Below are 16,646 nucleotides of genomic sequence, written 5' to 3' on the forward strand. Positions count from 1 at the left end.
GGCACAAAGGCCGAGACTTTCTCAGTAAGGGTAATTTGGTGAGAGATAACCATTTGGACCTAAAGTATGGACCATTGGGTGAGAACATGACTTTATATAACAGTAGGCCTTTGGGTTAGAGTCAAAACAGTCCTACAGAAGCATCAAACATTGAATTTCTAGGAATGGCAGTGTCCGAAAGTAATGAAATCAGTGGTAAATGGAAGTTGTTATTCAAGTTGGAAATTAAAGATCATAAGGGGTCCTTAAGTGACAGAGCAAGTGTTAAAAAAATATGGGGTCTTTGGGTGACAACGATGCTGAAAAAGGGTCTTAACTCTTAAACAGCCCAAAGTCATGTCAGTCAGGTAAGTTTGGGCCAGTGGTGGCTGCACCAGGGAGGATGGGGATGGGGTCAAATGCACCTGTCAGAGATCTTGCCACCATAAAAAACAAAAACTTCCCTAAATTCACTTTGTCCCATTGCCACCACTGGTTGCGGCAAATGATTCACAAGATCTCCCGAAAAACACAGAAAACCAACCCTGAATTTGGGTGATTTTACCAAATCCACCAAAAATAACCTCTTGAATATGTTGGGTTCCATAAAAAAAACTCATACTCCATATTAAAATGTCAATTTTGAGCCAACATGATTGAACGGAGGCAATTGATCTATCACATTAGCAATGAGGCTATTTTGACTCATATACTCATGCTGATATGAACCATTCCATTAGACCAAGATGGAAGCTATTGAACTATGACATTAGGATGAGAGTATTTTGACTCATCTGCTGATGGTGATATGAACCATGCCATTAGGCCTGGATTTAGATTTAGGTGAAGTGGAGGGAATTGGTTTGGAGTATTTCTGGTCAATTAAGGCCCAATGTGGTAGGAAATGTGGACATGCATAGCTTCTGGTGGCATGATGGTTATCTGGTATAGGTAATTTGGAAGACCTGGAACTTATTGCTCATACAGAAAAATGATGGTTAGGTTGTACATAATACCAGATTCTGAAGATTTTAAGTTATGGAAGGGGGCCTATGGTACTTACCATAGCCACCAATATTATGGGGGGACAGCCCCGGGCCCCCTCGGTTCCGGAGCCACCGAATACTTCAGAAAATGGTATAGGCCTATTTGTACCATTAACTTATTCTGCCGCCAAAAGGTGCTGTATTTTCTATACTTCAAGAATTTCTTTTCCAACCCCATCCCTCCCCCAATGTCAAAAAGAAATCTATGCCAATGCTTGGGCTGAATTTGTGCATGTACCTCCTTTTGTCTTATGAATATTTTGCATGGTTACTATGGTAACTGATGATGATTGAAAGACAATACGAGTAAGGATGATAACCTTAAAACAGCCATTCTCTTTCAGTGGGAATTTGTTCCAACTAGAAACAATACATGAATGAGTAAATAAATAAACAATTAAGCAAACAAACAAATAAACAAATAAATTATTGCACCAGCTGATGCTTTATTATATAAAAATAAATAAAATAAAAACATAAGTAAAATATTTCCATGAATAAAGGAGAGTACATGTATACTCCAGATAATATCAAATGAAGAATCGGCATTATGATATCTAATTTCTTCTTTTCATGTATCATCAAGGTCTGCTCTATAAAACATTAAGACAACTTTTCAGTGATGGTTGCAGTTGCTCGCGGGGAGTTATCAAAAATATGATAGATAAAACGAGTTCAGTTATCTTTTCCCTTGCTCTTTCTTAATCAGTTTTTTCAAGTATCGTATGACAACACACTTTTATATTAAATGGAATCTTACTTTTGGTATTAATGGTTTTACATTACCCGACTAGAGATAGGGTATAATTACCCAGAGCTTGTTATCCAAGTAATTAGTTGTGTTCTCTCTTGGTAGCGCGGGTCGTCGTTGACGAAAATGGAATTTCATGTCTACTTGCCCTCCGAGTGAAGTTTGTTTTAATCTCTATAATGAATTTCTTTTTTTAGTTATTATGGTGATGAAAATGTTATACATAAAGATGTGTACATACATTATTCTATATCATCATAGTGAATATAGGTAAAGTATGCGCGAGGAAAATAGTTGGACATTTTTTGTTTTTATTTTCTTTAACATGATTTTAGTTAACAATAACTATTAAAATTGGACAAGTTAATTGTCATGATGGTACCATGCATATGTAAACTATGCGGATTGTGAACATGTCAAATTATTATTTATAATTTATTATTTTGCATGAACCCCACTTGGAGCCCATATTCCAACTTTTTTGACATTTTGGTGTTCCTTTCGTAATCAAATTTGAGTTCGAATCCAAAAAACAACTTTGTCCTGGTGTAAACATTGTCAGAGTCTAGGTGTTAAAATGGGGGAACAGAATCAGATATATTAGTCTGAAGGCTCATTAGTCCCAAAAAGGATTATTAGGCTTATAGGGATAAGGTTATGGTTAGCATTCAGGTTAGGGTTTGTTTGGGATATGGTTAGGGTTAGCATTAGGGTTAGAGTTTGTTTGGGATATGGTTAGGGTTAGCATTAGGGTTAGAGTTTGTTTGGGATATGGTTAGGGTTAGCATTAGGGTTAGGGTTTGTTTGGATATGGTTATGGTTAGCATTCAGGTTAGGGTTTGTTTGGGATATGGTTAGGGTTAGCATTAGGGTTAGGGTTAGAGTCAGAATTATTAGAGTCAGGGTTATGTTTAGCGTTAGAGTTAAGGCTTAGGTTAGGGTGAGAGTTTAGGGTTAGGGCAAGGGTTAGGGTTTATAACCAAGTTATTGGATTTTCGGACTAATGACCCTTTACTCTCGACCTATAACCTTAAAATGCCAGCCACACCCTAAGAAATTACAACAAGTTCACCAATTGCTATAATACACCATAGACTTCTAATACATTAATCAACCATCTACCTGCTGTATAACGATTCAGCAGTTATGTCTCGAAGCTGTATCCTCAGATTGACTCAAGGTGGTGTTTTATCATAAATGGTAAATATTAAAAAATAAGAGGAATAAAAACTTGTCCCAATTCCAATTGATTGATTAAATGTACTTCATGTTATGGAAGTCGGTGCTAATGAACGTTTACTATATATAGCCGGTCATGTGGAAACTCTCTGTCATTCGGTTTTCCTTTTCCCTTGTCACTGTCACTTGCATTTCTTTCTTTTATCTTAATCATCGTCGGAGAGCAAGGACCTGAATGATATAATTAGGTTAAGATCTTCTGTCAGATTGAAAATTTGATGATCAACAACCAGGGGTGCTACTCTTGGTAGACTGGGGAATAGCCCTCTGGCTATCTAATATTTCATGATGTGAATTGACAGATTGGGAATGATTCAAAAACAAAATTTATGATTCTCTGTCAGTGTTGGATAAAAATGTGATCATCAGCAGCAACCAGGGGGTGCTACTCTATGATGGTACTGTAATACTCTGACTGGGGACCAGTGGGTGCTATTCTGTGATGGTACTGCAATAATCTGACTGGGGAATAGCCTTTCTTGTATTCCATAATATACAATTGATAGTTTCAGATTGAATAAAAACTAAAGTTATGACTCTCTGTGTCAGATAAAAATTAAATCATCCGCAACCAGGGGGTGCTATTCTGTGATGGTACTGCAATAATCTGACTGGGGAATAGCCTTTCTTGTATTCCATAATATACAATTGATAGTTTCAGATTGAATACAAACTAAAGTTATGGATTCTCTGTGTCAGATAAAAATTAAATCATCCGCAACCAGGGGGTGCTACTCTCTGATTGGGCTTCAATGCTCTGACTGGGGAATAGCCTTTTTAGTATTTCATAAATGAATTGATCTTCTTCTTCTTCTTCAGCAACCAGGGGAGCTACTCTATGACTGTGACTGGGGTATAGCCCTCCTGCCTATCTAATATTTCATATATAAATTGATAGTTTGAAAATGATTTAAAAACAAATCTTGTCGATGACAACTAGTTTGGAACTGGTGTCCGCACATCCATGTCACTTTCAAAGCCAAGTGCCCCCACTACTTCCATACAGAATAGGTGATATACCTATAGTGAGACTCTATAAAGATTCATCTTTTGAAGCAGTGACCGGAAATATGTAATGATGTTATACTATCTGACAAATCAAAATTTAATTACCAATAACCAGGGGGTGCTACACACATACAAAATAGGTCATAATTTTCTTTTTCATGTCTGTAAGGCCATAAAAAAAAAGTTTGGTTCTCGTCACAATGATGTGCTATTTCAGCTGAAATCCATGCACCCCTATAGAAGACATGAACTTAATCTCCTACACAGGGGGGTGTAGATTTCAAATGGAGTCAACCATTTAGGTAACCCCATTTGAAATTCACACTCCCTGTGTGGAATCTTAAGGTTGTGTCTTCCATAAGGGGTGTATGGATTTCAACTGAAATAGCCAGATTTAAGCCAGTTTCAGGTCAAGCTTCACTTCCATTTTATAGGGCGAAAGAGTTGGTAATTATTTTTGTTTATTCATCTGTACCACATATATTGGAAGTTCCAATATCTGCATTTGTACTGGTATAGGCCTACATTGGGACAACTCTGGGCTATTCAAATTGAAATCCACACAACCCTAAGGAAGACACAATCTTAATCTTCCACACAGGGTGTGTGAATTTCAAATGGGGTTACCTAAATAGGTGTCGAGTGCATCACAGAAGATTGTGGGTTTCGTCTCATCATAATTTGGTAATTTTTCGAAAAGTTTAGGAAACTTATGAGTTGTGTAATACTCATCGTCAATTACTATAAAGGTTGCAGAGTTGGCAGCTTGGAGTTTAGGATCATGCACGACTAAAGCAAGACACACTCATTAAACAATAGACAAGGAAGACTCTCACCATAATTAATGAGATTAATTACTTCTACTTTCATTAGTAACAACTAAAAGAAAAAAACAGAAACTTGGAACAATACAAAACTCATTTTAACTTTCAACATAGCTTTCAACAACAGCATGGACTTTCTTTGTAAATTCGTAGTGTTACCGACTTGTTATTATAATTTCCACATAATGTGCATGATGTATCTTAAAAATGTGTCGTCTGAAATTATAATAACATACCCACTTTAAGCTTATTGACAATAAATCATGAAAGAATGGCCTAACATAACAGCAAAGGGAAGAATGATTCATAAAATCATAAAGTGTCAGACATCTTTGGCAGAAGACGACGAGAAACTCGTTCCACTTCGGTTAAAACTTTCAATTTATTTAAACTTTTGAAAGTGAGTAGATTTATCGGTAATGACTTTTTCCCCCTTCACATTATGATCGTAAACAAGCTCATAGTCGGGTCACAGTTCTTAAACCCCAACATGTTTGTATATTCATCAAATGACCTATGAATGTGTTGGGTACAAAAACTCATCCTTTTCAACTTAAGGTCAAATTGTGAGCTATAATAATTGCATGTAGGTTAATGAATTATGCCTTTGAATTGAGACTGTTTTGGCCCATGGTGCTTCAACATAATCAAGCTTTGTGAATCAAAGTCGAGGAACTTAATTAGACGGGAAATATGTAAGACTTTGCATGCTACAGGTTTTCTCTCCATAAAAATAATATACCTTTGCATGTCATCAGGTGAAAATGTTCACCTTATATTACAAGAACCACTGACCCAATACTAAGCATGTTTGTACTCATTTGAATGCATTTTTCGTTTAGATTACAATTATAGCCATTAAAATATAGAATTTTGACATTTTAGCAAATTTTATAATTTTTTTAATATTTTTTTCGAAAGTGTAATCTAAGGTTGTCAACCGTTCTTAATTGGTTTAAATGCCCTGGGATAGAGAGACTCAAGACAGGAAAACATTAAAAATGCTCAACTTGTTCCAGTCCAGTAAAAATGTCTAATTTATTGAACTCCATATAGGCTGAATCACATGTGTTAGTAACATTGCTAGTGTAATCAGAAAACTGACCTTTGCACAAAGAAAAAAAAAAAAGAGAGACAGAATTAAAGAAAATGAAAGACGAAAAAAAAAAAAAGTAGATTGTTGTTAATTGAGTGTATCTTCACGCACTTCAACATGCAGGAAACAAACCCTGGGAATCGACAAACGTGGAAATTCGGTTTGGTGGTAAAGACCGGAGAAGACTGCCTGCAAGGGTGTGATGACGCACTGATTACAAAATCCACGGGCCTGGAGCACTGATTTTTGACACCCTGTTTTAATTTTGATGTAACTATGTGATCTTAGGGCTATGTAGGCATAAGAACTTTTGACATTTTGCTTAAAGTTGACAAGGCACTAACGTTGTCTGTCTTCTCTGGATAAGCTTGGAAGGGCTTTTACATCGTGATAACTATATATAATCTAAGTGTCCTCTTTAATATTTATTAAAAATAGAGGGATATAGAGAAAAAGCATGGCTCTATTATTTCAAGTTACTAGTTATGAGTATACTTAAAAGTCATCAAAGCAATTATTCCTTAGTTTAACAACAAAAGGAGGAAGGAACATCAATTTTAAGTCCCTGCAGTTATTTTCTTCATATAACTTGCTGCCATTTTCTGTTTTCAAAAGCCGTAAGAACATCCAGCCTAACCATGTCATCAAGAAAGAAGGGTGCAACACAAATCCTAAGTTCTACACCTACCGTATTTCGTCAAATAGTCGCCCCCCTGAAATAAACGCTCCCCACCACTTTTTTCAACCAAGATGTTTCAAAAATGCCAATAGCTATCTTGTGTAGTAAGCTTACCAAATTGCCCACATGGTTGATAATAGCGTCAAAAATTGGCGAAAATCTGGATTGGAAACCCGGAAGTGAACCAGAAGTCAGTGTTTCTAGTTCATAGTTCGTCATTTTAGCGTGAGTTTTTAGTTTACCTAATGATTTTAACGGGAATTATCATTCTAAAATTGACCTTGAATAAACGCCCCCCTTTGGAAAATGTAACGCCCCCGGGGGCGTTTATTTGACGACATACGGTAAGTCATTTGTGGTTACACAAAATTATCCTAAATTTGAGGTACATCTATACCTCAGTCAGAGTGCTAAGCTGTAGTCCATAGACACTAGGATCCCAAATTAATCAAATTGGAGGGACATCTATCCCTCAGTCAGATCATTTTACAACATTGCTATAGCCCTGATCTCGGGTCAATACAACAGCTGGTCCGGTGGGAGGGCACTCAACCATAATTTTGGTAGGGGTGTGCGGCGCAGAGTGCCAAACTTTGGGAACTAAGAACTGATTTTGGGCAAAATAGGGGCTTGATGAACTGAAATTAAAACATTTTTGATGGGACTAAAATTGAGCCAAATTATAGGCTAAAAAATCCCTTTTTTTTTCAAATTTGGGCTTTAAGAGCTACAATTGTCAGAATTTGAGGCTCAAAGAATTGGAGCATGATCCTATGTGGGTCTTAACCCTAACCGTACCGTATACTACAAAATACTACTTGATATATGCGCTGTTCGTGCATGCATCCCACGTGGTGTGATGACGCAATCCCCCTAAGTGATAGATAGGCACGGTTTCGCTGGCCAGCGAAGCCCAAGACCCGTGGCAAGGTGTCGCCGACCGTGTGCTTGGCATGCGAGGGGTCTCGGGTTCGAATCCCACCCAGAGCAAACAACTTCTTTCCTTCTTTTCTCTCTTTATTCCTTCCTTCTTTCCCTTCCCGTCGCCGAAAAGCCCCTAGGCGGTTAGGGTTAGGTTACCACTATCGAAACTCAGTATAGGCTACCTTAACCCTAACGCACCGTATACTACAAAATACTACTTGATATATGCGCTGTTCGTGCATGCATCCCACGTGGTGTGATGACGCAATCGCCCTAAGTGATAGATAGGCACGGTTTCGCTGGCCAGCGAAGCCCAAGACCCGTGGCAAGGTGTCGCCGACCGTGTGCTTGGCATGCAAGGGGTCTGGGGTTCGAATCCCACCCAGAGCAAACAACTTCTTTCCTTCTTTTCTCTCTTTATTCCTTCCTTCTTTCCCTTCCCGTCGCCGAAAAGCCCCTAGGCGGTTAGGGTTAAGGAACTGCAGGAGAGCCTGGAAAAGGGATCCTTGACCGTTGCACATACCCATACCACATTTACATGTGAGTACCCCCTCCGGCAGCTGGTTCTAAATTGGAGGGACATATATCCCAAGGGCAGAACCCTAAGCTCTTGTTCAATACACCCCGCATCTCGGGTCAATACAACAGCTAGTCCCAAATTGGAAGGCCATCTATCCCTCAGTCAGAGCACTAAAGCTCTAGTCTATGTATACACTAGTATCTCAGGTCAATACAAATATAGCTATATAATTGACGACCGAATTAAAAAGACTAGTTTGCGTCTGACGTCAGGGCAAAGGCGCAGCATGATTGGTTCCTGACCTGTGCAGTACGGCATTTTTGATCTGGTTGACAGGATGCCATACACAAACTAGTCTTTTTAATTCGGTCTTCAATTATAGTCCCTTGGTCAGAGCGCTAAACTCTTTTCCATATGCCAGGATAGGTTAGAGTGCATACTACACTCCAGAATGTGTTGGTACAAAGCCCCCCCCCCCCAAGTTTCTCATGTTTTTGGCGTGGGCTTGAGCCCCAAGCCCCCCCCCCCAGGCATGAGCCAATGGTAAGAGACCACTTTGGCCCCACAGTGATACTCACAACATAGATCAGCATTATTTGATAGGATCTATGCTCTCTGCATTGCCATCTGATTGATTATGGGGGATCACCGGGTAAGGGGGGGGGGGACTGAAAGTAGCTAAAATTTGCCAGAATTTCATGTTATGGGGCCTTGAGCCCCCCTTCACCACCTGTTAATTCAGTGTACTATCAAAAATAAGACCCTTTTAGCCCCGTAGTGATACTCTATGCATAGATCAACATATTTGACAGACTAAATGCTCTGAGCAGAACGGTACCACTCAGACAACTTGTCACACAGCCACATTGATGACGGCCATCAAACCGTATCAATACCTACAATTATTTTTCTCTCGTTCTTCCTTTCTGTTTTAATTAAAATGGAGGAATTAATACTCCAGGGGAAATTTAATGCTGAAAGCATGCTTTGTCCTTGATTAGTACAGATAATACCAGCATTTTTTAACCAGTTTCCATGGCGACAAATTTGTCAACGAGTAAAGAAATAGAGAAACGAAGTATGTGTATATAAAATATGCAAACTTATTAATATTTCTGTGCGGCATTAATAATTGTCTAGAGAGGATGTGTTTTCGACCATATGGAATTATTAATTAGTAACCCAACTAGTATGGTTTTCATATACATGTACATTATCTATATATATCTCTATATATATCAACCTGGCTAAATTAATGCTTTTATATACCTATCATATGGAATTAAAATCATGTGACTGGTGTATGTGAAACACAAGCTTCGACATAATAGATTTGTAAGAACTTAATGCTCTGCGTGCTAGCCATAGGTTTAACATAAAAAGTTTTGAGCTATTTTCTCATAATATCAAGAGCTATCTTAAGAACCACTGAACCAATACTAGGTTTGTTTGTACTCATTTGAATGCATTTTTCATGCAGATTCCAAATATGGTCATGACAATGTACAATTCCAAAATTTTTGAAAATTCAAACAAACTTGTCGTTTGTAGTTGACACCAGCGTGAAGAGAGTTTTAAAAATCCATGATGAGCATAATTTCAAACATAAGGCAAAGCGGAATAACAGCTAATAATCTGTGTTCACAGGTCAGAGTACCGATCTTTCTTTTGAAGCAATTTGGCCGGACTCCTCCATATAACATGTAGGCCTATAAGTGAGTGTTCATAAATACTTTGGGGGGATTGGAAAAGTTGGAACCTCGGACATCAAAAATTTTTTGATCCCTCTAAAAAAAGGTGGATTTTTTTTTATCCCCCCTTTTAAGGACCCAAATTTTTGTTGATCCCCCCATATTTTCAAGATATGGGTCCTTATTTTCGTAAAACTAATCCAGTATACCCCCCCGAGTAAGATCTGGTGACAATTGTCAAAAATAATGTCCAAAAGTAGCTAGAAGGCCTTAAAATTTTTAACATGTCAGCAGCCAGCATCCTTCGGGGTAAGAGGGGCAAGATGCTTCATGGATGATGGGGGAAGCTGCCCCCTTGCATAAGCCACTCCACTGATCATAGCATGCCAAGGTGTAAGTCACATATTACAGTACAGTTTCTAACTATACTCTACATTTAAAAAATATATATTTGCAGATTAAAATTGCATGCGGTAAAAATAAAGCATTTAACAGCGCCTCATGATAATGGGCCTAGTGGGACACGGGACTAATTAGAATTGATAGAGTTTAATGTCATGCATCATGAATTGCATTGATAACACACATAAGCCACCATGTATTTATTACATGTTCTTGTATCTCTAGTAGCTTGCGCTATCATCGCTTAAATATATATAAGAAGAAAATGTTGAACTGAAAGTTATTTAAAATTGCACCCGGTCCTGTAACTCCCCAAACTGTTGGATACATTATGCTCATGAAAAAAACGTGAAAAACCTGTATGACAAAACAGGCGAAAATAGGAATTTTTGGCACAAGATTTGCAATTTAAAGAGAATTGGCCATTGCTCATTGCAATGAATCTAGTATAAAGACAATAAAAGTGTGCTCTTTCATTTTAATGACATCAAGTTTGTAAAATATTGAAAGGATCAACTGGGGTTTTGACTTTTAAAACCTACATCTTGGTCAAAAATTGTGCGTTTTCAACAGATTTGCCACACTCGCCATAAGCTCGCTATAAACATTGAATTGTGTCATCTGTTGACGTAATGAAAAAAAAAGTGTTTTTAGGGGGAAGTGTTAGCTTTCATTTGATATAAAAACTTTTCTGATTGGATGAAGGAAACTATTCGGGTTTTGACAAAACCAATCACAGATGCCGTATTTTCCACTAGTCACCAGCTAGAAGCTCACACAGCTCTTATGATGCTATGCACTCAAACTGTGCACAGATACATTTATATGAGATGTTTTGGATCATAGTGATGTTTGTTTACAGAGTGTAGTTACTGGTACTGTACTTAATGTTTGTTTTTTTAACAAAGGGGGTCAATTCAAATTGTGATCTCACAAAAACGGGGTATACTCCATACCTTGGAAGGAAGAAGATGCATGTGTTTGGTTATTCCAGTTGAAATCCAGAAGACATAACCTTAATCTCCCATACAGGGTGTGTATATTTCAAATGGAGTCACCCATTCAAATTGAAATTTACACCCCCTGTGTGAGATTAAGGTCATCGTCTTCCTGAATCTGAAATACCTGCGGAATCCTTTTAATGCCTTTTACACAATATTTAGTGAGTGTATGAAGGTATGTTCCAATGTTGATGATGCTTTAAAAGTCACTTTTCTACGTGAAAAATATATGTAAATATTAGCTTGGTTTCAAAAATTCAATTCTAAAGGTGGCATGACTTGGGACTGTAAATCTACTGAATGTCAAGGCAAAAACAGATGGAAAAAGTCTGCCGCTCATTTAAATTAATTTTGACGAACAGACATGCACATATTTAGAATTTAATTAATGACTGACGACAAGAAACATTAGAACAACATCTAATTAATATGCACACATGTGATAGCATTGAACATGCCGTTGACGCTTTTGCATTAATCAGCGACTGGTCGTCACGACAACCAAAAGCAACTTTTTCTTCCTTTTTTAACTTTAATTTAAGGCAGTAAAGTCAATTAACTCACCGGCAGCCTTGAAAAGACATAAAACTAATCAGTATTATTTAAATTCCTGATGACATTGACGATGTTTTGTTTTTACCTTTTCTGGCTATGTTTAATTAGCACTATGAGTAGTATTGGTAAATTGCAGTTCATATATTTTTTGTCCATTTTAAAGCAAAAGTTGTGTAAGCATCAACCCATTCCAGAATTCTGGCAGAATTTTTTGAATGTTGAGGTGAAAAAACAAGGCTGCAGTATAATACAGGTATGTGCCATGGACTGTTGCTATTATTTCAGTCCAGACATTGATGCATGTTGGTAATATTCTCTCTCCAAAAAAAAACCCCCAAAACAAAACAAAAATGCTGGCTTCACAACATAAAAAGCAGCTGCCAAGAACCTGGGATTCCATCAATTTACAATGCAAGGAGTATGGTCACAAACAGAGGCATGTGGACTTCCATGGTGAAACGGCTGCTAGAACCAAGATTCCCATCAGGTTCGGAGGGAGAAAGCAGTAAGTCCACGTCCAAGTCTTAAACGTGGACCCCATATGAGCCTCCTATGTAGTTAATAGCGTACCCGTGGACCTCAACGCACTGACATTTCCCTATTTCCCTTTTGTGGTTAGATATGCTATTTAACTGCCAAATCGTGGACCTGGGTTTACACCTATGATGGGTGATGGGGGACCTATAACACCCCATGCATTATTACAGTGTGTAGCGCTCTCTGCTGTCTCTTACAACCATGGACGTCCACTGTTCCTGCATGTCTGCACTTTATGAGTGAAATGTCATATAGGTGAAAACATGGACCGGATCGTGTCACAGATGCATTATTACGGCATGTAGCACCCTCTACTGTCTCCTACAACTGTGGACATCCATGGTTCCTCTGAGTCCGCACTTTATGAGCACAACATCAAAGGTGGGTCCACGTTTGTTGGTGAAAACATGGACCAGATCTTGTCACAGATGCATTATTACAGCATGTAGCACCCTCTACTGGCTCTTACAACTGTGGACATCCATGGTTCCTGTGTGTCCGCACTTAAAGTGAAATTTCATAGGTGGGTCCACTTTGTTGGTGAAAACATGGACCAGATTGTGTCACAGATGCATTATTACAGCATGTAGCACCCTCTACTGTCTCTTACAACCGTGGATGTCCATGGTTCCCGTGTGTCCGCACTTAAAGTGAAATTTCATAGGTGGGTCCACTTTGTTGGTGAAAACATGGACCAGATTGTGTCACAGATGCATTATTACGGCATGTGGCACCCGCTACTGTCTCCTACAACTGTGGACATCCATGGTTCCTCTGAGTCCGCACTTTATGAGCACAACATCAAAGGTGGGTCCACGTTTGTTGGTGAAAACATGGACCAGATCTTGTCACAGATGCATTATTACAGCATGTAGCACCCTCTACTGGCTCTTACAACTGTGGACATCCATGGTTCCTGTGTGTCCGCACTTAAAATGAAATTTCATAGGTGGGTCCACTTTGTTGGTGAAAACATGGACCAGATCGTGTCACAGATGCATTATTACAGCATGTAGCACCCTCTACTGTCTCTTACAACCGTGGATGTCCATGGTTCCCGTGTGTCCGCACTTAAAGTGAAATTTCATAGGTGGGTCCACTTTGTTGGTGAAAACATGGACCAGATCTTGTCACAGATGCATTATTACAGCATGTAGCACCCTCTACTGTCTCTTACAACCGTGGATGTCCATGGTTCCCGTGTGTCCGCACTTAAAGTGAAATTTCATAGGTGGGTCCACTTTGTTGGTGAAAAGCATGTAGCACCCTCTACTGCCTCCTACAACCGTGGACGTCCATGGTTCCTGTGAGTCCGCACTTTCTGAGCAAAACATCATAGGTGGGTCCATGTTTGTTGGTGAAAACATGGACCAGATCGTATCACAGATGCATTTTAACAGCATGTAGCACCCTCTACTGTCTCTTACAACCGTGGACGTCTGTGATTCCTGTGTGTCCGCAATTAAAGTGAAATGTCATAGGTGGGTCCACATTTGTTGGTGAAAACATGACCAGATTGTGTCACAGATGCATTATTACGATGTATAGCACAGGGGTGTGAGAGGTCACAGACCAAAAACGAGGAAAATCACTAAAAACGCCAAATATGGGCTGAAAATAAAAGAAAAACGCATAAATTTTGGCAACAAAAAAAGAGGAAATCAGCTGAAAAGAGGAACTCTCACATCCCTGATAGCACCCTCTACTGTCTCTAAGTTACAACCGTGGACGTCCATGGTTCATGTGTCCGACGCACTTTATGAGTGAACTAGGTGGGTCCCGTTTGTCTGTGAAAACAAACGCACCTCCACACACAAACATATAACTCACCCCACATTACCATGATTTACTATGATCAGATGATTTTTTACAAAAGTTAAATTCCATTAACCATCCAAAAACATCCAGCTTATACAGAATCAATGCAGACACTTTTAAATACATTAATACAAATCATTTTCCCACATACCACGGTGAGGCAAAAATCATTAACACTTTCATCTGAAATGAAGAAATAAAACATATTTACCAAGTAAGAATAGGCCTATATAAGCAACAAAGAAAAAAAATCTTTAAGATATTTAAAAGTAAATCTATTTTATACAGCCAGCATATTTCACCTGCTACAGGTGAGAGTGTAAATTTCCCCGTCGGGAGGGTTCCGCGGATTTGCGCAGGAGGCCCTTATCGTCATAACAACAATACTTGGAACCTCGCTAAATATTAGCTAGGGCACTTCGCCGACCACTTGTGCCTACTTTCTTGGGTGAATGTGTTGATTTTATCAATTTTTGCCGACTACTTCATTTAGAGATTCAGTACATTTATTGTGTCTGTGAGAAGTAATCATGAAGGAGTTTTAAGAGCGGTTTTGGGAAGCGGCCTCGGACAGGCTAGGTAAATACGAAAGGGGCGAACAAATTAGTTTTTTGAAGGAATGAAGTGCTTTCGACGCATCTGATGTTCATTAACTTCAACTGTAGAGAGGATATGTGTATTTGGTTTGTTATTTAAAACAGATGAAAACTTAATTATAGTATATGGTATATGTATAAACTTCATTTTCAGCTGGAAAATTATGGTCAAATCAAAGCAATACTACGCATATTAAAGTTTTTGGAATATTTTCACAACATTTTAAGAGCTATCTTAAGAACCACTGAACAAATACTAGGCTTGTTTGTACTCATTTTAATGCATTTTTCATGATGATTCCAAATATGGTCATGAAAATGTAGAATTCTGAAATGTTTGAATTTTTTTTTTTTTAGAAATTGAAATTTGTCATCTGCAGTCGACACCCGTGTGGAGAGAGTTAAAATATGACAATCAAATCTGCTGAAGCTAAATTAAAAATTCATTTCAACCAACGACAGTAAACAAATAAACAAACAAACAAACAAGCAAACAACACAATGTGTTATATTCCTGTATTTTATGTAATTCTACAGACTAAAGTAAAGATTTTCTGTGATTTGGAAGTTAACACTTTCTAAGAAGACTTGGTCAATGGAGGGGCTAATGTACTCCAGTCAGAACTCTTGCCCCCCCCAGTTAAACATGTGCTATGTCAAGAGCCTCTGAACTAATACTAGGCTTGTTTGTACTCATTTTAATGCATTTTTCATGCTGATTTCAAATTTGGTTATGAAAATGTATTTTTTACAATTAGAAAAAAAAAAGAAACTTGTCATCTGCAGTCGACACCATGATGTGGAGAGAGTTAACTATTTCTTCCACAAATTCCCATCCATCGCACAATACTCCCTCCCATCCATCCCCAATACTCAACCACTTGATACCAAATTGCAATTTCTGTTTTCGTTTACTTTCTCTTTAGCCTCATTTGTCTTGCGCATATACCATCCAAATAAGCCCTTGGCTCTAGCACTGCCCCTGGGGAACTTGTGCGGATTCTGTAACTATTTGTATGCAAAATTAGCTTCCTTCTTCAATACCTCATGCATGAGGGTTGTCTGACCTACCCAGGGGCGATCGTAAACCTGGTATTCGTCCTCGTACGCTTTGTGTTGTACTTCCCCTTCCTTCTCGGGCGTCCCTTAACCCTTCAAATCAAACTAAAACCCTACAATTTTCTATTTTTTCTTAAACAGTAAATTTGTACAAATATCAAAAAACTGCATTTTTGTGACCATATATGGAATACAAATGAAAACTGAAGTAAATTGAGTACAAACAGCCCTAGTATTGAATCAGAAGATCCTTGTAAAATTAATAAAATCCACAGCATAAATAATTTTTATATGAACTGGTATGTGAAGGATTACAACACATTTTAAATACATTCGCTACTAACTTGTTCATTCCCTCTTTTCGTTCTCAATCCACCCATTCATCTCTTTTACTCTCTCCATTTCGCTGCTACGATAGTCGTGTCAACCGCAATAAACCCTCGAGGGCATGATCTGAGCAGCTATGATTCTGTAGCCAATTTTGCTCAAATTCACTTAGCCCCTTCAACAGTGTGTAACGCAGCTACCATCCCCAGTCAACGAGTCAGTGAGAGGGAGAGAGAGAAGAGAGAGAGAGACTGAGAGAGGGAGATATAGACAGAGATGAGGGGAGAGAAGCAAAAGGGAGGAGGGGGAGACAAATAGGAGAGGGTTCTAAGGAGGGAGGGAAGGAGAGAGAGGGAGAAAGAAAGGAACCAGAAAGAGGATGAAAGGCAGAAATAAGGGAAAAATACACCAAGAGATGGGATGGAAAAAGGAGGCAATAACAGTGGCATAGCCAGGGAACAAGGGGACAGCTACCCCCTTTGGGAAGTCTTCCACACCCCTGGTGAGATGCTGACCGCTGATCATATAAAGAATTTTAGGCCTTGTTTATACTTTTAGCTTATTTTTGACCATTTTCGTTAAATGTTGCCTTTC

Source organism: Amphiura filiformis, chromosome 2 (assembly GCF_039555335.1).
Source record: "Amphiura filiformis chromosome 2, Afil_fr2py, whole genome shotgun sequence".
Lineage (NCBI taxonomy): Eukaryota > Metazoa > Echinodermata > Ophiuroidea > Amphilepidida > Amphiuridae > Amphiura > Amphiura filiformis.